At 48.1% G+C, this 26,909-nt stretch overlaps 2 long non-coding RNA genes across 2 annotated transcripts; one reads left to right on the top strand and one right to left on the bottom strand.

Moving 5' to 3' along the window:
* Positions 1-5,618: 5,618 nt before the first annotated feature.
* LOC125752783 (uncharacterized) lies at positions 5,619-15,315 on the bottom strand. The gene is made up of 3 exons (XR_007403081.1): positions 11,413-15,315; positions 6,679-6,792; positions 5,619-5,958 (listed from the first exon to the last, which is right to left on the bottom strand). It is a non-coding gene; the product is annotated as an uncharacterized LOC125752783 (long non-coding RNA).
* On the top strand, positions 12,491-26,108 carry LOC112664830 (uncharacterized). The gene is made up of 3 exons (XR_003140019.3): positions 12,491-13,185; positions 23,714-23,848; positions 25,700-26,108. It is a non-coding gene; the product is annotated as an uncharacterized LOC112664830 (long non-coding RNA).
* The last annotated feature ends 801 nt before the right edge of the window (positions 26,109-26,909 follow it).

Below are 26,909 nucleotides of genomic sequence, written 5' to 3'. Positions count from 1 at the left end.
TCTAGTTTGGGGCAATGGTCCCCACACAAAGTCCCTTGGAATCATCTGGGAAGCTAAAACCAAACAGAACGAAACCCAAACACAAAATCCTGACCAAGGCAGACCTGGTGCCCGCCCCAGACCACTTTTGGTGGTTCTGGGTTGTGTCTATGCCTCAGCATTTAGGAGCCCGCTGGCCCAGAGTATGTGAAGTTACAAAAACTGTGACCACCAGGCCTGTCTCTAGGAGTGTACAGCCCATGATGCTGAGATTCAGCAGACAGCAGACTGTGTTGTGCCGCCACAACCCTGCGGGACATCTTCCTTAGACTTGATTGTGACACAATAATTTTCCTCAAAATTAAAAATAATCTCAAAAACTGAAATGTAAGTAGTTACCAGGAGGCAAATTTCCAACAGAAATGTTTTATATTAAATAGCAACCTGGTTGGAACTCACACTTCGTTCTCGTGGTACTTTGCCAACTCTGTGAGAAGTTCTCAGGAAAAGGCGCTGGGGGGACGGCAGGTGGCATCCCCTGGGGAAAGCTGCCTGGCGACTCCACACACAGGTGACCTCAGCCAATGCCCTGTAGTCTAGAGGGCGACCTGCACTAGCCAACAGCCCTCCCAGGAGCCAGTCATTCCAAGCATCACTCGAGGGGGCCGTTCCCAGACCTGCCCCTAGTGCTTGCAGGGCCCGGCAGGGGCACCGGTGGAGGCCTGTGGTCCGCTGGCCTATAGGGGTTGTTAGATAAAGCACATCCCCTCTCCTACCCTGACAGGAATGCCTGGTAAGCAAGGATGGATTTTAGAATTCTTGGTTGGGTGAGTCAGGGTCTCATGTGGAAAAGTGGCCTCATGATGACCTCCAGCTCCAGGACTGACCCGAACGCCAAGATGTGGCCAATCTTTCCCTCCCTGTGCCTGGGAGTGAGGAGCCTCAGCTGCCCCCAGCCTCTCAAACAGGCACCGCTTGGCTCTTCCTGGGCCCCAGAGGTGTGCCCACCCAGCAGGTGTCCCCTTTGGGAGGGTGGGTCTGGGAGCAGACTTGGGGTCATTTGAGTGGGAATTCTGAAAGCCTGGGCACCTGGACCACAGTCTGGATCGAGATGGCCATGAGCTCCAGGTGGGTACCTCTCCTCGGCCTTGGCCCATGGGGAGGGGAGTAGCTGAGGAAAATCAGAGCAGCACCCCGAAAGTGCGGGGCCCAGGGCAGCGCCCATGGTGAAGCTGACTTTGCCAGAGTAGTAGATGCAATGAGAGGTCATCCAGTGCAAAGAGGAGTCACCGAGTGTCCCAGCACACAGTTGATGGCAGTCGGGGTGGGCATTAAGGATGTATTCCTGGAGGCGAAGAGGCAGGATGAGTTGAATTATCCGAGCAAGGAGGGGAGCAGCGGTGGGGAGGGTGCTTTAGACGGAGGGGAGTCTTATGCCAAGGAACGGAGGTAGGAGAAAAGATACAATGTCCAGAGAAGTGACAGGTGAGTCTTGTGGACAAGCCTGTGGACGGGGTGGGGACGTAGGGGAGGGTGGGAGCATCGCCGCCTTGAGGCTTCACCACACTTAAGAGTGTTTTTCAGGAAATTAAAAACAACATTTTAGAAACAGGAGGAAGGGAGAGAGAGAGCATCCTAGGGGAGTGTATTTTCACAGCAGAAAGCGCTCTGGTAAAATGGCCAGTAGTCCCTGGATTTGCATATTCTGTGAAACAGTGTCTTATGTTGCAGCACGGATGCTCAAACCGTCTGATGCTTTAGAAGCATCACATTTAACTTTATTTGTTAGTTTTTTTTTAAAGCTACAGAATAACAAAGAAACTCCCTTCCTGTAAGCATTTTGTTTTTAAGAGCTGCATTTATTATATGTCATAGCACTGAGAGTTTTTCACGGGCTTTGCAAGCCGCGATATTGTTCCAAATAAACAAATCCAAGTCTTGCCCTAGGATATTAAGGACAAATAGCACAGAAATCTTTCTTGTTCTCATTTTCATTTATATTATCTGACAGGCTTTTAAGACTGCTTATTGGTGGTATGAATCTGAACAGTGGAGGCCCCCAGAGGGGAGGAAAATGTGAGTTTTGAATATGACTTTTCTACTAAACCAAATGAAATGGAATTTAAATCCATTGTAATAAACTCCACAGGGCACGCCTGTTGTCTTGGTAGAACAGAGCTCCTTTGTAATGACTGTGCTGTTGGCATTCAAAGTCCTTGCTTATGGTGACTAAAAATGAAATGGTATGAGGGGAAAAAAAGAAAGAGGTGCTTGGAACCCAGGAGGGGAAAGTGGGCGGCTGGCTCGGTGTTCAAAGTCCATCTCTCCCTCCTCTTGGCTGGTTTTTGTCTAGATGTCCACTCGGCCACCGTGGGACTAGAGGAAGGTTGGTCCAGTCACTGAGGTCTCATTCGCCTTTTCTGCGATTGGTTTCGATGTAAGGAATGAGAAACAACTCTCTCAGCTAAGAACCTCTTCTAGCCCTTGTGAGAATTGGATGTGATGCCCAGATAGCTGCAGCATCTTGCAACCCTGAGGATAGCTGGCCTAAAGACAGGTCAACCTGCTGAGCATGTCAAAGGGGGTCGGTAGAAAGAACTGGGGTCTTTGAAGATGTTACGGAGTCACTGGGTTAACCAACTGTGGAGCCATCTTGTCTTGGAAGGTTTTATTAGGTAAGAAAAGAACATTCTTCTTCCTATTACTGGCAGCATCCTCACTAATAGGGAGGGAAATACACTTTTTAAAAAAATAATAAATTTATTTTTTATTGGTGTTCAATTTGCCAACATACAGAACAACACCCAGCGCTCATCTTTCTAATCCCTCCACATCCTTCTTCTTGTTGGATCTTTAGGTGTGTAGTAAGGTCATAAGTGACCTTGAAAGTGCAGATGGGGTCTTCTGGAGACTATTGGAGATCTTGACTTAGAAAGGATGATGGGAAATCCATCATTAAAGACAACACAGAGAGGCAAGAGAGGTCAGCTTAGATATCTTGTCGTCTTATCAGTATGGTGTAGATTCATACCAGGAGCTAGCGTGGTGATATAGAAGGATCGCTGGACTGTTGAGTCCAAAGACTTAGTTCTAGAGTCTGCTTTCCATTACCTCTGTGAGTGCACTCATGAAGGGCATTTGCCTTCTCTGGACCTCACTCTTCTCATTTGTAGGAAGAAAAGTGTGAATAACACTATCTTTAGGACCCCACCCAGCTCTCACAGTTGGTGATTCTAGAACTCTGCACCCCACTTGTGTTAAGTATGACAGCATTGCCTAGCTCCTCTCTCAGGCATGGGAGAAGGTCTCTCTCCTCCTTGTATTTCTGGGCTCGTGGAGGTATGTAGCATATAATAGTTGGACTTGGATTAAGTCCTAATGAGATTCTTCTCTTGGAATTTTAATTGTGTCTTTTTGGAGAACTGAGGTGATGCCTACCTGGGAAACTCAGCAGGGCTGAGAACTATTGTAGGACTATGTTGTTTTGTCAAGAATGTTAGTCCACAGGGCACCTGGGGAGCTCAGTCTGTTGGGCATCTGATTCCTGATTTTGGCTCAGGTCATGATCTCAGGGTTGTGAGTTCGAGCCCCACATTGGACTCCATGCTGGGAGTGGAGCCTGCTTGAGATTCTCTCTCTCCCTCTGCCCCTCCCTCCCTGCTTATATGTATCCACATGCTCTCTCTCACACTTTCTCTCTCAAAAAATAATATTAGCACATAAATAATGGCTGGTGTGTATAAAGTGGTGCACAAACTGTCAGGCATTATCCCTCCAGGTGCTGTTTATCTGCATGAATATTATGCCCAGTACCATTGCACAGTGATTTTCTACTTGCTGTGTATTATGAAGAAAGTTGTTTCAAGAGGCAGCAAAACTCTCGAGAGCAGGCCCGATTCTCGTTAATCTCTGTTAGTACCTAATACCAGTAACTTAAGAATTAAATATGTGTGAGTGAGAATGATAAAAATGAGGGGAACTGACAGAACTCACAGTCAGTTCATGGTTCAGCGAATGGTGGCCCCTAATGATGTCCCCCCTCATCTCTCACCACTGCCTGCCCCACTCTCTGCCTGCCAGCCATACCGAGCTTTCTTCCTTAGAGCTTCCTTCCTTGGTTACTCTCGCTACTGCCTCTGGACATTTGCACAAGCCTTTGCTTTTTCCCAGACCACTCTTCTCCCTGCCACAGCCTGGTTAACTATTTCATCCTTCAGGGCTCAGATTGAACACCCACCTATTCAATATTTACTATCTTGGTCTGTTTGTGCTGTTACAGCAACGCATTGTAGACAGGGTGGCTTAAACAACAAACATCTGTTTTGTACAGTTCTGGAGGATGGGAAGTTTCAGATCAAGGTGTCAGATTTGGGGTCGGGTTAGAACCTGCTTCCTGGTTCACAGATGGCAATCTTACTGTGCCCTCACATGGTGAAAAGAGAGAGTGAGGGAGCTGTCTAGGGTCCCTTTTATGAAAACACTAATCCAGGGCACCTGGGTGGCTTGGTTGGTTAAGCATTGGACTCCTGGTTTTGGCTCAGGTCATGATCTAAAGGTCCTGAAATCAAGCCCTACATCAGGCTCCACACTCAGCATGGAGTCTGTTTAATCCTCTCCTTCTGCTCCTTACCTCCCCGCCCCCACTTCCCCGTGCTCTCTCATAAATAAATATTAAAACAAAACACTAATTCCATTCATGAAGGTGGGCCCTCTGTACTTAAGTCTATCACATTGGGCGGGGGGGGTGAGGATTTCAACACATGAATTTTGAGGAGACACACAGTCCATCACATCTAGAGGCCAGGGTTGGACCCGGAAGCCCTCCTGGACACCCTCACCTCGGAGCAGAGCAATAACGTGCTTGCATGTGTATTGGACTAATGTCTGAGTCTGTCAGGCTGGACTGTCCCTGCAGGCACTGACCCCACCTGGGGTTCTATGCTGGGCTGCTGACACACAGCTCAGTGCCTGCCTGCCACATACTGGAAACTCAATAAACTTTTTTTTTTTCTTTTAAATGAATGAAGAAACTGTTGAAGAGATTTTGTCATCTAGTCAACTACCAGGATGCAAGTGGGCTTGTATTATGTAGACCTCTTTTGACAGGGATTTTGAGGGTAAAGGGAGCCCACCCCATGCTGCAGATGTATGTCTGAAGACTTGAATGTTCTTTTGAGTCCTAGGCAGAGATCCCAATCTAAAATATCAGGGATTTATATATTTCAAATTCAAATGTCTTCGATCTTTACTCAGTATTTTGACCTTAAAAAAAAAAAAAAAGTGCCTGCACAAATGCCAGGCTTTTGTTTGTTGGAGAGATGGTGGGTGTTCAAGCCTCAGGAATGAGCCTGTGTATTCTCTGCGTGGGGAGGAGCGTGTCAGTTGGCTTTGTTCTCAGTGGGAGATTGTTCTGGAACCCGAGGAGGAGACAGACAGGTATTCCACAAGATTAGTCACAAGAGAACTGTCTCTATCATGTGGTTTCTTCCTATAATTGTTCCTAGGAATCTTCTCTGTTTGGAAAGGATGAGTGAAATGAGACATTTACTTTATTTGATTGAATGAAAGCAGTTAGAACTTCCTGTAAATTTAGACTTGGGGTGGGGGGAGAATTAGGATGTATTCTCTCTTTTTTTTTTAAAGATTTTATTTATTTATTCATGAGAGACACAGACAGCGAGCAGAGACATAGGGAGAGGCTCCCTGCAAGGAGCCTGATGTGGGGCTTGATCCCCAGGACCCCGGGATCACGCCCTGATCCAAAGGCAGACACTCAACCACTGAGCCACCCGGGCGCCCTGGGATGTATTTTTCATTAAAATGTAATAATCGGCAGACTTCCTGGCCAAAATCTTGCACTGACAGCCATCGCATCTTTTCCTTGCTCACCAAGGCTGCACATTTCTTTATGTGGTTCTTTCTTCCTTTCAAAAGATAAGATCATTCCACCGTTATGACAACCCCGGGAAGAATGAAGACCTATTTTATAGACAAGGAATCAGAGATAGAAGAACATTACACGATTTGTTTTAAATATCACATCTACTAAGTACAGCAGGACTTAGACTCTAAGACTAGCTTCTTTGTACTGCCTGCTAGTGCCATTTTCATCTGAAACCAGGGTGAGCTAGGTGAGGTACAGCAGTGGGAGGGACAAGGGATGGACCAAACCCAGCAGGGTAGCTCAGTCTACAGATGTGTGGCTCGGTACAGACCACAGGGGATGAGCGCTGGGGAGAACAGCTGCTGGGAGGGCACCTAAGGGTGGTTGGACTCTGCCCTCGTGGGACAAGGACACCGTCTACACAGCTCAGAGAAGGAGGCCGGGTTAATATGGGCACGAATGTGTTTGAAACTCATCCAGCAAGAGTCAGAGCCCTGCCCTAAATGTGCTTCTATGTTTCTACTAATCCAATTTTAACAAATATCATCTAAAAGCTTCGCATCCTGTCTGGGTGGGTTTTTGGATGTATAATTCATATTCCTCCATTCATTTGGCAAGCTGATGCTCTGTATGTTCACGATGACTTGGCAAAACCTATATGACTGAGCCCTGTGGTTAATCTATGTAAACCCACATGTTGTAAATATTGCATTGTTGGAATGAAGTCGGCTTGTTCATTTCTTAAGTGTTTTCTTAAAGTGGTATTGGATTCTGCTGGCTAATATTTTATTTAGCATGTTTGCTTCGATACTCACGAGTGATACTGGTTTGTAGCTTTCCTACATTCCTCCCATCCTTATCAGGCACAATATCAATGTTATGCTTGCTTCCTAAAAGGAATTAGGAAGTTCGTCTTCATTTCTAATGCCCTGAGAGAAAAAAAAAATCCCTGTATATGTTCACTCTCAGAAAAATTTAAAGGCAGAGAATTGGCCAGTCTTCAAAATAACGTTAAGAGAGGAAAATCCCACCAAATCCAACAACACAATTTCTCACGGTCCTGCCCTACCTTTACTGGACCTCAGATCTTACAACAAGTAAAACCAAGGTAAGAAAAACTGAAGCAAGAGAGAAGACGGGTGCTGGCGAGGGGTCCTGAGGTTGGTCAAGGCCACCATTGGAAAGACAAAACACATCTCAATATGAAAACACAGGGTGTAATAGGGTAGATCAGAAGTGGACTATAAGAAGGGACTCAAAATGATGTGTAGTTTGAAGGATCTGTACGAAAACACTGGCTTCTGGGTGTAGAAAGGAAACAGGAAGGAGAGAAGGGGAGAGGAAAGGGGCAAGGAAGGCATCTTTAAAAAACTGAGTGATGGAGGGGGAAAGAAACCAGAGGAGAAAGTTGAAGGTCCTGTAAGACAAAAGAGGACCAAACATGGAAGGATGTGCAAGCACTCCCCTCACTGCCAAACCAAACAAACAAGATCCACTCAAGTATCTGGACTTTCCTGTCCTGACAGGACAGAGTGCCATTCAGCTAGGAATCCAGTAAATCACCACAACACGACTCTAAGAAAGATCAACGGGTCCGTACAGACTTGGCAATGCCTCAGACCAGAAGACAATTCTTAATATGCAGCCACCGAGAGAGACTTGACTCAGAAAAATCATAAAACAACAGTTCAAATAGAATTAAATCTGTTCAAATATGCATTTGAGGATAAAACCACTTTGAATCAGAAGTTCAAAAACTAAGAGAGATTTTAAAAAAAATACTAGGAAGAAATAAAGAAAAGGGTAATGGAGTTCAGAAAAAAAAATAAGAGAGTTAAAATATTTCAGAAATGCAGAAAAAGTTATAAGATTCTCAAGGGAGAGTATCCTCAAATGCTAGTTTATTAAGAGGCATGGAAGAAAGGCAAAAAAACACCCCCCAAAAAGACAATGATATAAATAAAGGTGGATGCAAATAGGATCAGAGAATAAGTTGTGGGAAGGACAAACAGGGAATTACATCTGTGTTTCTGGGGGCCCCGAGGAAAGAAGTAAAATAAGACAGAGCTAATATTTAAAATTAGAATCCAAGAAAATTCGCTGCAAAAACTCCCACTTTTTCCACAAAAACCCCCATTCTATTTCTATGTGCAAATAGAAGGGGTTCACTGGGTACCCGAAAAACCTAACTCAGAACAATCAATGCCAAGACATATGCAGTGAAACTTTTAGATTCAAAGATAAACAAAATATATCAAGGCTTCCAGGCGAAAAGCACAAAAGCAAACAGATGAGACTGGGATTAGACTTTTCAAGAATAAGGTGCAAAGCCAAGCCAACAGTGAAGCAAGCATTTTAAAAATAAGAGAAAAAAAGGTAAACTAAGGGTTTTCTTTGTAGCCTGGCTGTTCATCAATATCAAGGCTATGAGAAAAACTGTTTTCAATGTACAAGAGCTTTATGATGCGGGGATGGAGCTCTGTGGCTGAACCCAGGTGAGGGAGGATGGGGCGGAAGAGTGTGGCTTTGGAAGTGGGGCGCGTCTAAGCCGGGCCCAGGGGTTACTTCCTCTCCCTTGAAGAGAAGCTCCATACTCTCACCTTAGGGCAGAAGGAGTCTGGGAGTCACTGAGCAACCCTGGAGCTGAGGGGAGCGATGGCAGGGGAGGGACAGCTGGGAGCAGTGAGGCTGCCCTGCCCTCTGCCCCTGACCTTGGTCCTCAGTCGCCTCCTCCAGGACATGCCAGAGGATGGAGGATGTGCAATCTCAACAGGCACCCCCAGTGGTTTGGTAAAGGCGATGCCACTTGGCGAAGTGCTAGCTGGCTCCACCCCCCACCCCCACCCCCCAGAGCCTCCTGTGCCCATCCGAGCCTGGAAAGGGCAGCTTTTCATCTGCACATTCCTTTTAAATATTAATAATAGTGAAGAGACATATTTTCTGTACCTTATAGGAATTATCTTATTAAATGTAGTGTATTTTGCTTAATTGTCTCACTTTATGACACTCTCACAACCACCCTGTGAGGTTCTCTTATTCCCGTTCACAGATCAGGACACTGAACTTTGAAAGGGTGAAGCTGTTTGCACAAGGTGATAAGGTTCTCTTCATGTAGTGGCAGACCAGGAGTCTGAATCAGGTCTGCTTTTCTCCGAGCCTCTGATCCTAACTACCACCCTGGACCGCCTGCCACGGTGACTGTCCTCAAAGAGCAGGACAGGAAGCCATTATCAGTAATGTACACCTTCGAGTAAATGAGTTCATCAATATTAGCACATCTTTGTAGCACCTTGCTATTTGCAAGGCACTTTGCTGTATACTGTGCTGCTTGGTGCCCATAACAGCCCTATAAAGTAGGGCACCGAAAGGACGAGGGCATGGGGACACACACACACACACACAGGATTTTTAAATAAGTAGAAAAAAACTTTAAAAAAGAAAACAAAGATCTAAATGTGAGACAAGAGTCCATCAAAATCCTAGAGGAGAACACAGGCAACACCCTTTTTGAACTTGGCCACAGCAACTTCTTGCAAGATACATCTATGAAGGCAAGAGAAACAAAAGCAAAAATGAATTATTGGGACTTCATCAAGATAAAAAGCTTCTGCACAGCAAAAGAAACAGTCAACAAAACTAAAAGACAACCTACAGAATGGGAGAAGATGACCTATCAGACCAAATGACCTATCAGATGAAGGACTAGTATCCAAGATCTATAAAGAACTTATTAAACTCAACAGCAAAGAAACAAACAATCCAATCATGAAATGGGCAAAAGACATGAACAGAAATCTCACAGAGGAAGACATAGACATGGCCAACAAGCACCTGAGAACATGCTGGGCATCACTTGCCATCAGGGAAATACAAATCAAAACCACAATGAGATCCTACCTCACACCTGTGAGAATGGGGAAAATTAGCAAGACAGGAAATGACAAATGTTGGAGAGGATGTGGAGAAAAGGGAACCCTCTTACACTGTTGGTGGGAATGTGACCTGGTGCAGCCACTCTGGAAAACTGTGTGCAGGTTCCTCAAAGAGTTAAAAATAGACCTGCCCTACGACCCAGCAATTGCATTGCTGGGGATTTACCCCAAAGATACAGATGCAGTCAAATGCCAGGACACCTGCACCCCGATGTTTCTAGCAGCAATGTCCACAAGAGCCAAACTGTGGAAGGAGCCTCGGTGTCCAACGAAAGATGATGGATAAAGAAGATGTGGTCTATGTATACAGTGGAATATTCCTCAGCCATTAGAAACGACAAATACCCACCATTTGCTTCGACGTGGATGAACCTGGAGGATATTATGCTGAGTGAAATAAGTCAATCAGAGAAGGACAAACATTATATGGTCTCATTCATTTGGGGAATATAAAAAATAGTGAAAGGGAATAAAGGGGAAAGGAGAGAAAATGGGTGAAAATATCAGTGAGGGAGACGGAACATGAGAGACACCTAACTCTGGGAAACGAACAAGGGGTGGTGGAAGGGGAGGTGGGCGGGGGAGGGTGGGGTGACTGGGTGACGGGCACTGAGAGGAGCGCTTGACGGGATGAGCACTGGGTGATATGCTATATGTTGAAAATTGAACTCCAATTAAAAAATAATTTAAAAAAAGAAAAAACTGCAGCTTTACCACTAAACTAAACTAAACTAAATTAAAAGCAACCTAGCTGAACAATAAGTGTGCATTGGGACCAGACTTCCTGTCTGAATAGGACCAGGACAGTTCTGGAAGACACAAACTGTATTTGTCCTGTACTGTCTGAGCTCTGCTTCTGTCTTCTCAATGTGGGATTGTCTTCTTCACCTCATCTGTCAAGACACGCGTTATCCTTCAAGACTGAACTCAAACGCCCTCATCGTTCTTTCAGCAAGAAGGGAACTGCCCCTGTAAATTCCCGAGCACATTGTTTTGAAAGCGAAAATGCACTTTTATTATTTTTGTTTTACTTTTTTAGTTGAAGTCCACAGCGTGTATAAAACCTTAAAATAGAACTTTTAAAAGTTGTTAGGTTGCGACAACTACCAAATCTGCCCAGGACATCACGGCCTCTTAGATAAATACTAAATTCGATAGGCTTCACCATGCGCATATTTTACAAATCCTATTTTTTTAAAGTTGAAATCTTTATTTTGAGATGATCGTACATTCACAAGTTATTCTATGAAGTAACACAGGGAGAGCTTGTGTTTCCTTTACCCATTTTCATCCGATGACCTGCGGAACGAGGGCCCAGCAGCACGACCAAGAGAGACAACCATCAATGCCTCTGACTCAGATACCTGGGTTTCACTTGTCCTCATTGCGTGTGTCTATTTGGTTGTGTGCAACCTTACCACGCGGGAAGGCTCACACCTCCAAGGCCTCGGTCAGGATGGTGCAGTTCCAGCACTAGGTAGGACCAGCCCTCCCGCTGCTGTCCTGTCGTGACACCCGGTCCCTCCTGCCGCCCCTCCTGCACCCCCTCCCCGGCCCCTGGCAACAGCGAATCTGGTTTCCCTTCTATCGTTTTGTCAGTTCAAAAATGTGACCTACCGGACCCAACGGGGTGTGACCCTGAGACTGGCTTTCTCATCTGAGCACTTTCCAGAGCTGCAGTCGTGTTGGGATACGGCTTCGACCACTCGGTCGAGTTCCTTACGTCTGCCATGCTTCCGTTTCCTCACCTGCAAAATGGGGACAATCCCATCTATGTCACAAGGCTGCTGCCTGCAGCTTGCACTGTCGTCATCTGTCACGAGGGAGCTGCTGCTGCCATCGGTCTCGTCGCCTTGACTCCTCGGGCGCATCGGACGGTGAGCCCCTTGCGCCTTCGGCCACACCGAAGTCCTGGCCCCGGTCCTCGCGGCCTTGCTGGGCGGGGGAGGGGCTGCAGCTGCAGGACGCCGACCGCAAGGACACTTTGAACTGAGAGGGGACGGCCACTTAGAGGAAGGCACTGGAAGATGGCGCTGTACCGGGCTGGCCTTGCTGGGGACCTGGGGACGCGCGGTCACAAAGACAGATGCTGGGACAGCGTCAGGGAGAGGGATGCTGAGAACAGCCTCAGGGAGGGGGATGCTGGGAACAGCGTCAGGGAGGGGGATGCTGGGAACAGCGTCAGGGAGGGGGATGCTGGGAACAGCGTCAGGGAGAGGGATGCTGGGAACGCCCCAGAGAGGGGGATGCTGGGAACACCCCAGGGTGAGGGATGCTGGGAACAGTGTCAGAGAGAGGGATGCTGGGAACAGTGTCAGAGACAGGGATGCTGGGAACAGCGTCAGGGAGAGGGATGCTGGGAACAGCGTCAGGGAGAGGGATGCTGGGAACGCCCCAGAGAGGGGGATGCTGGGAACACCCCAGGGTGAGGGATGCTGGGAACAGTGTCAGAGAGAGGGATGCTGGGAACAGTGTCAGAGACAGGGATGCTGGGAACAGCGTCAGGGAGAGGGATGCTGGGAACAGCCTCAGGGAGAGGGATGCTGGGAACACCCCAGAGAGGGGGATGCTGGGAACGCCCCAGGGAGAGGGATGCTGGGAACAGCGTCAGAGAGAGGGATGCTGGGAACGCCCCAGAGAGGGGGATACTGGGAACGTCCCAGGGAGAGGGATGCTGGGAACAGCCTCAGGGAGAGGGATGCTGGGAACAGCCCAGAGAGGGGGATGCTGGGAACGCCCCAGGGAGAGGGATGCTGGGAACAGCGTCAGAGAGAGGGATGCTGGGAACAGCCTCAGGGAGAGGGATGCTGGGAACAGTGTCAGAGAGAGGGATGCTGGGAACAGCCTCGGGAGAGGGATGCTGGGAACACCCCAGGGTGAGGGATGCTGGGAACAGCGTCAGAGAGAGGGATGCTGGGAACAGCCCGGAGAGAGCTGCTCCGCTCAGGGAACCACGACCTGTCACTCCCTGTCCACCGAGGCCTGATTCAGAATTTTCCGTGTGAAAAGGGACGATCCCGAGATGTTACAGAGCTGGACGCTACAGACAACAACTGTTATTAATTATTGGAGAAGTTTAGGTCTGATGGATTTTTAATCTCATTCAAAGTCTACACCGTCTGTGGAGAGCGGGTGAAATGCTTTGTTGTTCCATCCAAATCCCCGACGGCCGCTGTCGAACCTCCAGCGCACGGCCCAAACCGGCGTCACCTCTGCAGTTAACTGAGCAAATATTACAGGATCCATTTGCACAGGGATGCGCTCCGGCAGGTCCAGCCCGCTCGCCGCGTGTTTGCTCATCCCGGGGGAGCCCATCCGGCACTTTGAATGCTTCCCCCACACAACACCTCTAACCGAGCAGGAGCAATCTGATCCCCCAGCTGGAGTGATGTAAGTGGAATTAAATATTTTTAAATGATGTCTTGATAGTTGTTGAAATTCCTGAGGCTCTGCTGTGACTTGACAGCTTGGTAATTGCTAATTCGCTTTTATGCTAATTGAACTGGATCCTTCTTGACAGTTTTCATGTTAAGCTCTGTGACTTGCCATGGAGTCGGGGGCTGCTCCCACGGCCCCCCGCCCCGGGCGCCCCAGACAGGTGGCCGAGGGCCGGCATCTCACACAGGCCCGACGTGCCGTAGGTTCACATTCCGGGAGCGAAACCCTGTGACGGGGGGTGTGATTGGCCAAGAGGGGGCTAGCCATCCTTCGCCCCACAGACACCCCTTGGCCGCAGTCACTGGCGGCCGGCTCAGTGGGGAGAGCAGAGGCTTAGAGTACAACATATTTGGGTTCAACTAATTTCTCTGCCATTTACCAGCTGAGTGACTTTGGGAAAACAGCTTCACCTCCCTGGGCGTGTTTGCTCATCTACAAAATGCAATTAATGTATCTGCCTCAGGGTGCTGGCATATTTGGAGAATTAATATGCTTACGTTTTTAATTATTTTTTTAAAGATTTTATTTATTTATTCATGAGAGAGAGAGAGAGAGGCAGAGACACAGGCAGAGGGAGAAGCAGGCTCCATGCAGGAAGCCCGACACAGGACTCGATCCCGGGTCTCCAGGATCACGCCCTGGGCTGAAGGCAGATGCTCAACGGCTGAGCCACCCAGGCGCCCCAAGAATTAATATGTTTAAAGACCCGTGGCTGCGAACTTACGGCACGTGGTATTCAAGAGACACCAGCTCCATGTTTCTCCTCTTACGCGATCGGGACGCTGTTTTCCGCTGTTTTGTTCCATCCCTTCCTGTGCTAAGCACGGAGATGAGCAAGCAGGGCCTCCACCTGCAAAGGTCTACGGGGCCGCAGGGGCAGGGGTGACGCGGTGGCACTTGCTGCCGGTGAGGCTGAGGTCCGACTTCTCGGGGGGCCCTTGGCACCCGGGGGGCAGCGAGGAGGCCGTCAGGAAGCCTTCGTCGTGCGCGTCTCTACCCTCACCTTCTGTTGCTCTTTCCGGAAACAAATCCTCTCCTTCATCTCCACACTCAGTTCTGGGGCAGGAAATAGACCCACAGGCGAGCATCTTCCTTGTTTCCAAATGTGCTTCTTCTCACAATAGGAACTTGGAATAAAATCGTGTCACGTGGAGAAGTCTAGCAGATGACCGCACACTGAGCATGAAAGCTCCCTTCGTATCCTGCTGTTCATCATTTGGGTTTAGGGGTGCCATTTGCCAGAGGTGGCAGAAAATTAATTTTGGTCAATTTGGGGTCTCCTCCTCCGCCCTGGGGAGTGTCCAGGTACCAGGGGACTTAGTACTTGGTGTTCCGTGTCCACGTGGATGCTGCTCTGTCTCCGTTGGCCCGCATGGAGGGCCCTGGAGGTCGGCTTGCCCAGGAAGCCTCCCCACGGCAGGGATCTGCCACTCTTCGGGGCCGTCTATGACCAGGTCACTCTCGACCGCAGGGCCAGCCGCTCCCTCGTTGGGTCCTCCTGCCTCAGGCCTCCTTGGCAGAGGGATCCCACACATCTCCGTGGGGTTTGGCTTAGACCCTGGCCTCTTTGATTGCACTTGGTTGCAACTCTGGATGTCTCCTCACTTGGAACAGAACCAGACTCTACACCTGTCTGTAAAGCCAGCCTTGACAATCACTTTGGGGCAAAATGTAGGAAATAAGGCACTCTCTTCAGACCCCTTCTTTCCACCACTGGTTCCCCCAGCAATAGGTTCATTCCAAACAGAAGAAAATGGGCTTGCTGTCTCCTCGTCTTGCTCTAGGCAGGCTTTCTCTGTAGCAGGTGCATGCACTGTGTCTCCGGAGTGTGGGTTCGGGGCGGGAAGAAGGGGAGACCCAAGAACCTCCTGCAACTCTCCCTCCAGTCTACAGCAGTAAACACACCAGCTTCACATTTCTCCTTCTCCAACCACTCGTTTCTCCTCATTTTCTATTTTTAAGAGGTTTTTTAAAATGCCTGGGATGATTCTTTTTTTAAGATGGAAATATAAATCTTCTTGACACAACGTGGAATTTTAACCACAGAAAAGAGCACAGCATCTTCCCAGAACATATTTTGAGAAGGTGGCTTTGCCTCTTCAATCAGCATTTTCCTGGGGAGCTCCCCCCCAGTCCTTCCTCCACCCCCACTTCTCAGCCAGGGCCCTCCTCCCCCAGGAAGCTTTCTCTGGTTGCCCAGGAAGCAGGGGGGGTCTCGTGTGTGCAACCTTGCAGCACCCCCTGTCTGCACCGCTGTCTTGGTCTCTGCTTGGACTCCCCAACAGAACATGACAGACTAGGGGGCTTGTGCAATAGAATGTTCTGGAGGCCACAAGTCTGGTGGATTCCGTTTCCGGTGAGATGGCTGCCTTCTCCCTGTATCTCCATGTGGCCTTTCTTTGGTACAAGCACATTCTTACACAGCCACCAATCCTCCCAGATCAGGACCCGATTACTCTTTATCCTTAATTACCTTCTAAAAGCCTTGTCTCCAAACACAGTCACATTGGGGTCAGGGCTTCAGTCTCTGGGTCTGGAGGGACACAACTCACTCTATAACGATTGCCCTCAAGTCCTCTCTGCTTTGGGGATTAACTCCTGAGCCGCACACATGCCTTCCCATTAGCTCAGCTGCTCTCGGGCTCCAGCAGGCAAGTGTTTGCTTCCACTATCCAACCTCACCCCATGCCAACCTCTCTGGGGTGGCTCACCCGCCAGCCCAGGTACCTCCTCCCCTTTCCGGTAGGAATTCCTCACTCTGACTGCAGGCGATAAAGCCCATGCTCCTTCCAGACAGCTGGCCCCAGGCTTGTCCTCCCCCACCCTCTTCCCAGCAGGTGGACTTCAGGGTCTGGGGGCGGGAGGTTCTCACAGTTTAGCATCTTGATTAGTAGAGTGAGCTCCAGGGCCCAGCAGGCCTTCTTCCATGGCCTAGCTCAGCCACGAACCAGCCGAACCAGCCGGCTGGCCACACAGCTGCACCTGCCCGGCCACACTGGGTTTGCTCTTTAGAAGGAGGACAATAGCCCCACCTCACAGGGTTTGTGGGGGCCAGACTAGGTAAGTACTCTGGACTAGGACTAGCTTACCATTCTCCCGTTTGTTTGGGAGTCATCCTTGAGCTGCTGGTGCGCTCACCGTCTGCAGCCGCCCTGAGGGAAAGCAGACCTGCCTGCTTGGGTGGCAGTGTTTTGCATTTGGCACCTCCTGGCAGGCTCCCCGAGAATGCCTATTTCCTGCAGGACTTTCATTTTAAGCTTCGGTGAGCAAGGAGCTAACACCATTGTCTCCTGACCCCCTCCTGCACCCTCACTGTTTATACATCACTCTGGTAAGCGCTGGAGTTTATCCATCGAGAGAGGGATGGAATCAAGGCTGGGGAATCTCAGGGCTGCTGTTAATGTCACACCTCGTTTCATAGCCTCTGGGTTGCCCTGTGTCTCCTAGTCAAGCAGACAAGACACGGATAACTGAGCCTGGCCCGCTGCTAGCCCTGCTCCGGTGCTGTTGATAGAGGCCATAGAAGAAGTCCGGGTTTTCTGGTTCCCTTCTGATTGAAAGCAGAAACAATATTGGGGTTTCTATCCTGGAGACTTTCCCTGGAGCGCTATGTTAGAGACACCTGTTTTTACATTTTAAAAATAAGTTTATTTTGGAATAATTTGGAGGTTCACAAAAAAAGTTGCAAAGATAGATTACCGAGAGTTTCTCCCAATATCCCCCATTAATATCTTACATTGCTGTGATCCCTTGGTCAAAACTAAGAAACTGAGGGGCACCCAGGTGGCTCAGTTGGGCAAGAGTCTGGCTTCAGCCTGGGTCATGATCTCAGGGCCCTGGGATAGAGCCCCACATCAGGCTCCCAGTTCAGCGGGGGGGGGGGGGGCCTGCCTCTCCCTCTCCCTCTGCCCTTACCCCTGCTTGTTCTCTCTCTCTCTCTCTCTCCTTCTCTCTCAAATAAATAAAATCTTTAAGAAATCGACATGGGTGCCTTGCTGTTAACTAAAGCCCAGCCTTTATGTGGATTGCACCAGTTTTTCTATTAATGTCCTCTTTCTGTTCCAGGATCCAGTCCAGGACACCACATTGCAGTCAGTTGTCACATCTCCCTGGTCTCTGCTCTGCAACAATTTCTCAGTCTGTCTTTTGCCCCAGTTCCCATTCCCCTGCTTCCTTTTTTGTTGTTGTTGTTTTGGTAAAATATGCATGACATAACAGGTATCATTTTAACTATGTGTAAGTGTATGATTCAGTGACATTCAGTCCATTCACAGTGTTGTGCCGCTCTCACCACCATCCCTTTCTAGAACTTTCTCACCATCTTGAATAGAAACTCTGTACCCGTTAAATACTCTTTCTTCTCCCTCCACCCAGCTCCTGGAAACCTCTCTTCTGTTTCCCATCTCCAGGATCTCCAGAGCAGAATGATACGAGTTCTCTTTTTGTATCTAACCTACTACACTCAACATCGTGTTCTCAAGGTTTATCTATGGTGTCGTATGCATTAGAATTTCCCTCATTCTTATAGCTGAATACTATCCCTTTTTATGTACATAGTACACTTTGTCTATCCACTCTTCTGTTGGCCGACACTTAGATTATTTCCACCCTCGGGTGACTGTGAATAATGCCGGTGTAGACATTGGCGTACAAGTGTCTGATTGCCTGCTTTCCGTTCTTTAGTGCAGGGACCTGGAAGTGGAATTGCTGGATCATGTGTCCAACTTTCGAGGAGCTGCCATACTGTTTTCCACTTTTCTCTGCCATGATCTTCATCATGAGGAACTGGCTACGTATTCTGTGGAACAGCCCGAGTCTGGTTTTGTCTGATGTTTTTGTCATGATTAAACTGGTGTTTTGTCTTCTTGGAAAGCATATGGCAAAGGTGAAAGGCCTTTCTCACCATATGGCATCTGAGGGCGCCTGCGCTCCACCTGACACTGCTGGTGATGTTAACCTTCCTCAGGTTAAGGCGATGCCTGCCCCCCTTCCCCACTGTCTCTAGTCTATTCTTCGGAAGTGAGTCACTAAGTCTACCCACCCTCAGAGGAGAAGGGTGAACTCTACCTCCTGGACGGGGAGTATGCACACATATTCTTGGAATTCTTCTGTATGAAGGACTCGTCTCTTTTCCCATTTCTGTACTTATCTGGGTGTTTGTTTATATCAGTATGGACCCGTGACTCTACTGGATACTCTGAGTTGCAGTCTAGGACTACATTATTTATTTTGTGGCTCAAATTGTTCTAGCTTTTGGCTCTTTCAAGTGGCCTCTGGCCTCCTGTGTTCCTTCAACATGCCCCATCCTTTTGTTTTCTGAGCACTGCTTTACCTTCTGGTAACTACAGAAGAGTTTCAGGCTTATCTTGTGTTTTTCCCTGCTCCATCCCTAGAATCAGGCATTTCTCCTGGGAGCCCTGGTTCCTTTTATTGGAGAATCCTACTTAGAAACCGGGCTCTTGGCTCTGGGTATAAGATGCCTGATTTTTGAAGGAGAGCTAGTTGACACTTATTGACTGCCTTTGTCACCAGCAGATGCACCCCGTGGCCCCGGCAAACAGCTGTCAGCCATGATGAGCACAGACCAAAACCATTATTTTCTAAAGCAATAGATGTTTGGTGCAAGACTTGTCTCATCTTGGGGGATAGATACCTGACAGCCTCACTTCTCAAAGCTGCCCATTGCGGGGCAGGGCACAGGATGAAGAAGGGCATAGGTGCCAGAGCTCGTGTTATAAAGGGTTAAGCTGAGTTATTTCAACACATCTAGGTACAGGCAGGTTGCAAACACCCCCACAGTTACGCCAATCTGAGATGTGGGCAGCAGGAAGGTTGATCTCCCTGGAACATGTTGGGTTTAGGGCCAGGATGGTTGTTATTCCAGGACAGGGTGGAGTACAGGCTTGAGTACGTAAAGGTAGACAGGCTGGAAGGAGAGATGACCTAACTCAAATTCCAACCAACGAGCCTTCAGTAAATATCCTTGGAGGGCTATGGGCCAGAGAAATGGAAGCTGGGATCATCTCCAAAGATCCAGTCTATTGGTTGTCATGTCCAAGTGGGGCCTGGCAGGTGGGCAGGAGGTAGACCCACTGTGTGAGCTCGGATGGGAAGGTGTGGGAGCTGGTGCTGGGAGGCCAGAGTGCAGGATAAGAACCGGTGCTCAGCAGCGCCTGGGATGGAGCCCCTGTGCTGTCTCCTCTCTGCTTTCTGCCGGGTATGGGCTGAGGCAGGCGACGCTGGGGAGATGATGGAGCCCAGCCCATGGGCAGGGCCCTGAGGAAGCTGAGGTGCCAGCTCGCCAGGCTGGCTCCAGTTTCCTGTCTGAGGAGCTGCCTCTTCTTCGGCAAGAGAATCCGAAGCCTACACTATCCCCAGCGCATCACAACATAAAACTTACAGAGGTGCCCACATACGTCAGTGGCAGAAGACGTAGGTTCTGTGACAGGACTTGGTGAATTTGGGTAGTGTAATTTGGTTTGCTATATATTTAATCTGCACAACAATGAGAGCTGTGTAGAGGTTCATTATGCATAGATTTGGTTGGCTTATGCCCTAGAAATTGTCTAGTGCGATTTTTAAAGTTTCTCATTACAGCCAAGCTCCCTAGAATCATTGCCTTTGTTTTCACAAATCTGGTAGCAACTTTGGTACTGAAGGATTCTTCCTTGGCCTGAGAAACAGTTTCTGATATTGAAAAGGGATGAAATCTTCCTGACATTGCTCGTGCCTGGGCTATAGCATAACTTCTGGAAGGGTCTGTGAATTATTTCTCAGCAGGATTGGCTGGAGCTCGTGTAGACTGCACTGTGGAACTGAGATAAGAAAACAATGAATTTGTCATAATTATAAATATTCTCTACTTGGTTTTTCAAATGCAGATGTAAAAGAAAGTCTTTTGTCTAATATATTTACAGATATGTTGTTAAAATCTGACTGTACTGTTAATATTCGTTCTCCCATTAGGTCATTCAACAAATATCTATTTTCAGAAAACCATGCATGTGTTCTGCAGAGTAACTGTGTTTGGTGCTGGAGAACGAAATGGGTTGGCTCCTGCCTTTACAGGCTGATGGCCCCGAGGGGTAAATGTGAATGGAGGTCTGAAAACAGAGGGAAGGTGAAAGGAGGTGGAGCATGAAGCCAGGGAGCCCCAGAATTCTATCTCTGAGCCCCTTGGCTGACTTACATCCAGACATTAACCAGATGATTGGGTGATGATTCAAAATGGTGAACTGAGCATACGTATTTACCTCTCCTACCTCCAAAAGAGCCACTGAAATGTTATTAAAGAAGTATATAATTAATCATAAAAAGGAGCGTAGGGTGAGGGAGGGCTCTCAGAAGGCCAGATAGCTTCATGGGTTTCAAGAAAATGGATAACAGACAGGAAGAACACTGGTGATGGAGTCAAGTGAAGGCTGCTATGAGAATGGGCCCAGAAGCGGGTGCCGTGGAAGGGCAGCTGTTCCCGCCCTCAGAGCTGAAGTCATCTGAGATGTCAGGTTCTTGACCACAGGACGCCGTGTGACCAAGGGGTGGAAGTGTTCATTGTAAGGGATTCGAGAGAACAAAGTAGGCAATGTATATTGTTTAAATAATTAATTAATCTGACAAATATTTAAGAACCTGAGAAACTTTTCCCCCCTGCAACATTTGACAGGGGACCGGGGCATCTGAGTTCCCTCTCAGACACACACATTTTGAGCAACAGCCTTTATTCCTTCATCAGGGAAGTGGTGCCATCAGTTTTCTACAATTTTTGTCTACATCGTGCAACTATTGCATTTTGATATATATGTCTTCCAGGCTGAAATGAAATGCAATCAGCCAGTAAAGGCTGAAGTTTAAGGAAAGGGTTTCTAAAAACCTTAATTTCTCCTGCCCCCAAAGAAATTCTGTTAATGTAATTGAGCACTTTTACAGAGTGAAAGAACATGGTGATTTCAATAGATGCATTAAGAGCATCTGATAAAATTTAACATCCACTTATGACCTTTTTTAAAAAGAAAGAAAGCTGAGCACCAAAGATTCAGAAGAAAGCATCTTTAACCCAATAAAGGAGATCTAAAAAAAAAATCCTACAGATACCATCTTACTTAATGGTGAAGCATTAACGTAATTCCTGGTAAAACTCAGAAAAAAAAAGCCAGTGATACCCACCCCCACAGCATAATTTTATGTGGTACGAGAAGTTCCAGCCAGAGGAGTAAGAACAGGAAATAGAAGTTTTAAAGATTGGAAAAGAAGAAACCAAACTGCAATTTTTTTTTTTTTTTGCAGATGATATGACTAGTATGTAGAAAAGAAAGAGATCAGACGATTAGAATTAATGAGAGTTCAACAAGATACTAGATTAATTTTTAATTAGAAATTGCATTTCCATATGCCACACATAAGTTGTAAAATGTCATTTAAAATAAAATACCATTTACAATCACTGCAAAACCAACCAACCAAACAAAAATAAATCCAGCTACCTAGAAATAAATCCAACAAAGATATACACAATTTTTGTGGCGAATATGGCAAAATTTACTGAGTGATGTTAAGGAAAGCGTACAGCTACGTCATGTGTCTTGACAGAAAGTCTCCTCTCATAAAGTTGTAAATTCTTCCAAAACTGATCCATACATCTAATGTAATCCTAAGAACCCCAATAGAATTTTTCCTTAAACTCTAAAAGATTATCCTAAAATCTGTGTGGAAGAATAATAGACTGAGGACAGTTAAGAATTCTTTGAAAGAAATCCATACTGGAGTGGGGCAGGGTGGGGGGGCCTTGCCCTCTGGGACCCTGAATGTGTCATACAGCAATGGTAACTAGGGCAGTTTTGTGTTGACCCAAAGATGGACAAGCAGAGCATGGACAACAGAAATGGAGAGGCTCCTGAGAGAACATGATGTTGGCAGAACTGGTCCTGCAGTTCAGTTGGAGGAAGGATGGACTATCTGATGAGTGAAGTTGGGGTAGTTGGTCATCAGACATTGACTTCAACCCCTATACAAAAATTGTTCTCAAGTGGATTAAAGACTTAAGTGTTAAAGTAAAAACTTAGAGAAGATATAGAAGAATATCTTTACAGTCTCAGGGCATGAAGGGACTACTTAAACAAATCCTAAAGCAGAAGATCGATACATTTGTAGGATTCAAGGAATATTGTTCTTCCAAAGGCTATAAAGAAATTAAGAAGATGAACCACAAACTAGTAGATGGTATTTGCAACATATAATTGATGAAAGAGCTACAACATCTAAATATTTCTAATAAGGCACAACTATCTAATACCAAAAAAATAGAAAAGTATTTCCCAGAAGAGGAACCACAAATAGCTAATTAAGAATGAAAAGAAGTTGGGGTGACTGGGTGGCTCAGTCAGTTAAGGGTCTGCCTTCAGCTCATGATCTCAGGGTCCTGGGCTCCCTGCTCAGCAAGGAGTCTGCTTCTCCCTCCCCCCTGGTCCCTCTTCCACTCGTGCTCACCACTCTCTTGCTCTCTCTCTCAAATAAATAAAATATTTTTAAAAAGAATGTAAAAAAGCTTAACCATATTAGTAAATAAAGAAATGTACACCCCAACCATTATAAGCTATCACTTAATATCTGCCACCACCACCCTGCCCCGGCCCTGCAGAATGACAAAAAATTAAAGTCTGATAAGATAAATTGTTAGCAAAGGTGTGGAACAACTTTTTTTCTATTGCTGGTTAAGGGCTAAAAGTGGTACAATCACAGAACATTCCAAAAAGAAGAGGTTGGGGGACCATGGCTCGATGTTGGAGAGAGATGGGGGACGTGACACTTTTTGATCACTCTTGACTCCTTTTATTAACCATGTGTGAATACATATTTCCTCTCTGTCCCTTTCTCCTTCTCTCATATCCAAACATTTTGTGGATGTTAACAGAAACAAAATGTAGCTGTTCTCTTTCCAAGTTCAGCCTCTTGATATGCACAGGTGTGTGGATGGAACCTCAGAGGGACCGCACAAGAACACACCAGGTGATGAAGCAGAAGACTATTTAGAGGGAGGTTGGTCCCCAAGGAGGTGTCAGGATGTGTCCTACTGATAACTATGTTAGAAAGCCTGGGCCTGGAACATTTCCCACTTCTGCTCTGTGGTGTGCATGTGTCACCCCATCTGAAGGGCTCATCTGTGTGTGAGCTGGCTTCTCCCACCCCCCAGAGTCTGCTCTGGAACCTTCTCTGAGGCCAGCTCCTTGGTCAGGGTTGGTACAGAGGCAATTGTCTGTTAACAAGACCTTGGGGAAAGGCTCTCTCCGGTCCATCCTAGTTGTTTGCTTTGTTCCTTTTCACAGCAGATCACATTGCACAGCCCATGGTATTTACAAAGTACATTTCTAGTTCTCCGCCATGGGGTCCCCAAGGGTCCCTGGGAGGGTGGGTATGAGGCCAGGGTGGTTGGGGGATGTAGGGGAAGGGAAGGGCCAGCTCCGAGGAGCCTGGGATGTCCTTGCAGGGACTCCAGCATCCCAGAGGAATGGAGACTGGGCCAACCCGAGGCAGGAAGACCAGCTTACCAGCCATCCCCAGGACCTGTGACCTGCTACCTGTGACCTGCCACCTGTGACCTGCCACCTGCGACCTGCGGGAGGTGATGAGGCCAGCTGAGTGAGAGCTTTGGGGGGCCCAGAAGGAATCAATGTTTCCTTGGATCTGTGACAGTTGACTTCTCCTCCCGGACCCCCTACCCTTGACTGCCTCGAGAATGAGGCCTCTTACAGCAGTGGTTCTGGTCAGGTATAAACGTGGGTCCAAGCCTGGCCACGCACATCCATCATCCCCGAGAACGGTGGCCCAGGTGTGGCATGGCCTGCAGGACATGCCACGTACGAGCCCTCGACCAGGCCTGAAGCTGAAGTCCAGCCCCTGCCCCCACCGGGGTCTTCATTGACCGCTGAGATGGGCTCCCTGCTCCATCAACTGGAGATTTTCCGAAGTTAAATTCAAAGTTGCTAGTGGTTTTGAGTCACCTTTTCTTCTTTTTTTTTTCAATAGCGACTCTTGAGTGAAAATTAGGCTGTTGTGTGGGTGGCTGTGAAGGGTGCCTCATTTCCACATCGGAGAGCTACCCACACAGCAGATTTTGGTAGCACTTGAAGTGGGACCTGATTTTGCCTCTCAGCTGCTATATTAAAATAAAAAGCCCTTAAGCTGATTATAAAGATACCAATTTAAATGTATGGATACCATTTCCGTGAGGGAAGGGCTGTCTTCATTGATTCTCTGAGACCTCATGTCCCCTGCGGGGGTGTGTGTCACACCTGCCTTCTAGCACTCTCAGCAGGGAACAGCCCGGGGCCGGGACAGACCGGGTGGCTGTGAAAAGGGCACTGGACAGAGAATCAGGTAGCTGAGCCTTGGGCCCAGCTCTCCGGCTAACTCGCATCCCATTCTCTGTCCACGCGGCAACATTCACACCTGCTTACCCAACTGACCACGTCACCCCAAGGACTGGATGAGCCATGGGTTGGCATAACTCCCTGCGCCCCCACTAAGCTGTCCTTGGTTTATCACTGTTGCTCACTCCCGAGGTGTTTAGTGACTGGGGGACAACCAGCTGCTCCTGCTTTTGTCCCATGCCAAATTGTCTTTGGGTTCCTTTGGAAGAATCCCGGGCCTTTACCACTTTCATTCAGCCTATTGAATAGCCTCTCAACTAGTCTTGTCTCCACTTGGACACCAGGGGAAAAGAGAGGATTGCTGGAGGTGGTCGGAGAAGTTGAGGGAAGCCACAGTCCTCGCAGGAGGAAATCCAGCCATCCCCAGTGGGGGTCCGTGGTGGAGGAAGCTGTAGCACCTGCCCCCACCTCTGCTCTCTGCCAGGGATCTGAAGGCCACAGTGGGATGGGGCGAGCAGCGGACCAGAGAATGAGTTAAAACAGGCAGGATCTGGCCCTTTCGGTGGACCTTTCTCATCACCAGAGGGGCTGAAAGGTCAGGAGATCAGGTCATTTGGAAGCTGCTGCCTTAGTGAGGAAAGGACACAGTTGGTGGGAAATGATGGAGAAAAGCAAAACCATTCCATGGTGATTCCTTTCTTGATATGCTGCTCATCAGAGTGCAGGGGTGCGCCCCTGCCATGGCAGGTGCTCACTCATGCTCTGACCTCCCAGCAGCCCCCCTGACCCAGAAATTAGTGGTGCTGTTCTCACAACGGGGAGCACTGAGGTCCAGAGAGGTCAGAACCTCGGCCAGAGCTGCACAGCAGGCCAGGAACCAGCAGAGAATGGAATACAGACCTGTCAGACTCCAAAGCCCAGCCTGCCAGGATTGATGCTCCCTGAGCATCTTTTATGCACCTTTTGCTTTTCCTGGGTTCTCTCTCTTCCAACTGGGAGGCCACCATTATTACATTACTTTACCAGGAAAGTCCCCTCCAGAGCACCGTGCTGGAATTTTGAGGCTGGCGTTAGTCTAACAACAAATCCAATTTTCTCCCCAGACTGGCCAGCCGCTCCATCCAGAGTCCTGCAAGATTGCTTAGCAGTGCCCAGCTGGGCAGTGTGGCCGTATGCCCGCAGACCATGATTTCTTTGGCCTTTGGGCTCAGCTAAAATGCAGTCCTCTGACAGCTCTTCCCTGCTTTCGGAAACTGTTCTCACCTCGAGCCCTTGCTCTTTGGTCTGAAACCACAGGCACCTTGAGAGTAGACAAAGAAGCCAGGCCCATTCCGATGACCCTGGCCCTCCCTCGCCCCCGAGAGAACTGTTTCCACAGGACCTTCCTGCCGGCCCTCTGAAGATGGATTGGGGGCAGCATGGCTACAAAGGAGAAACATTCAGTCCCGAGGATGCCATTTTGAAGTCTGTTAAAAATAAATGCTGAGGCTCTTTGCTTTGGTAAGTGTCCTTATTGAAAGCTGGTCCCGTTGCTTTGGGGCGTGGTGTTGCAGAGCCACTGCCCCATCCAGGGAGGGGGTCACAGTCCCCAAACAGGGTGCGTGGAGTGCAGTCATGGAGGCTGCTGGTAGGGCCTCTCATTACAAGCCTTCCGGCGTAACATTTTGCTTTTAAAAATAGAAAGCATGCCAATATATCATATGTGCTTCAAGGCACCGAATTCCCAGAATTAGTCTTTGGTTGTGCTTTGGTGGCGTTCTGGAGATTCCTGGAGTCCTTCTGGGCCCTCAGAGGCTCTACCCTTTGATTCCTGACCTCACTCCTGTCCCCCATCCCCCTGCCTTTAATTCTGAACAAAGCCTCTAGGAGGCAACACAACTGTCCCATAGGTGAAGTCAGAAGGCCTGCGTCTGTGTCCCAGCTCAACATTCACTGACTGTGCGGCCTTGGGCAAGTCTACTACCTTTTTGCAGGCTCGCCCTCTCTCCCTCTATAGAGAGGAAGGATGGCTTTGCAGGGTCGTGGTGAGGCACAAAGCCTCAGTCAGGAAATCTGAAGGGCTTGGAGCCCATTTAACGCCTGTTCATTCATACAGATGATTTCCTTTGCATTTGCTTCTGAAGCCTTATCTTCCTCGTTCTATTCTGAGTCTTTGTTATCTGTTGGGTACATTTTCGAGTGCTGATTATTTTTCCTGTATCTCTCAGATGGAAAGAAACCCCCTCTACCTTCTGTCTTTGTGCTAATTTCCTTTTCATCTGTGCTCCTGTTGCTGCTTTATTTCTCACTCATCTTCCTGAGCGGTGACTCCTC

Source organism: Canis lupus, chromosome 17, assembly GCF_003254725.2.
Source record: "Canis lupus dingo isolate Sandy chromosome 17, ASM325472v2, whole genome shotgun sequence".
Taxonomy (NCBI): Eukaryota; Metazoa; Chordata; class Mammalia; order Carnivora; family Canidae; genus Canis; species Canis lupus.
This window is presented reverse-complemented; position numbering and strand designations above follow the sequence as displayed.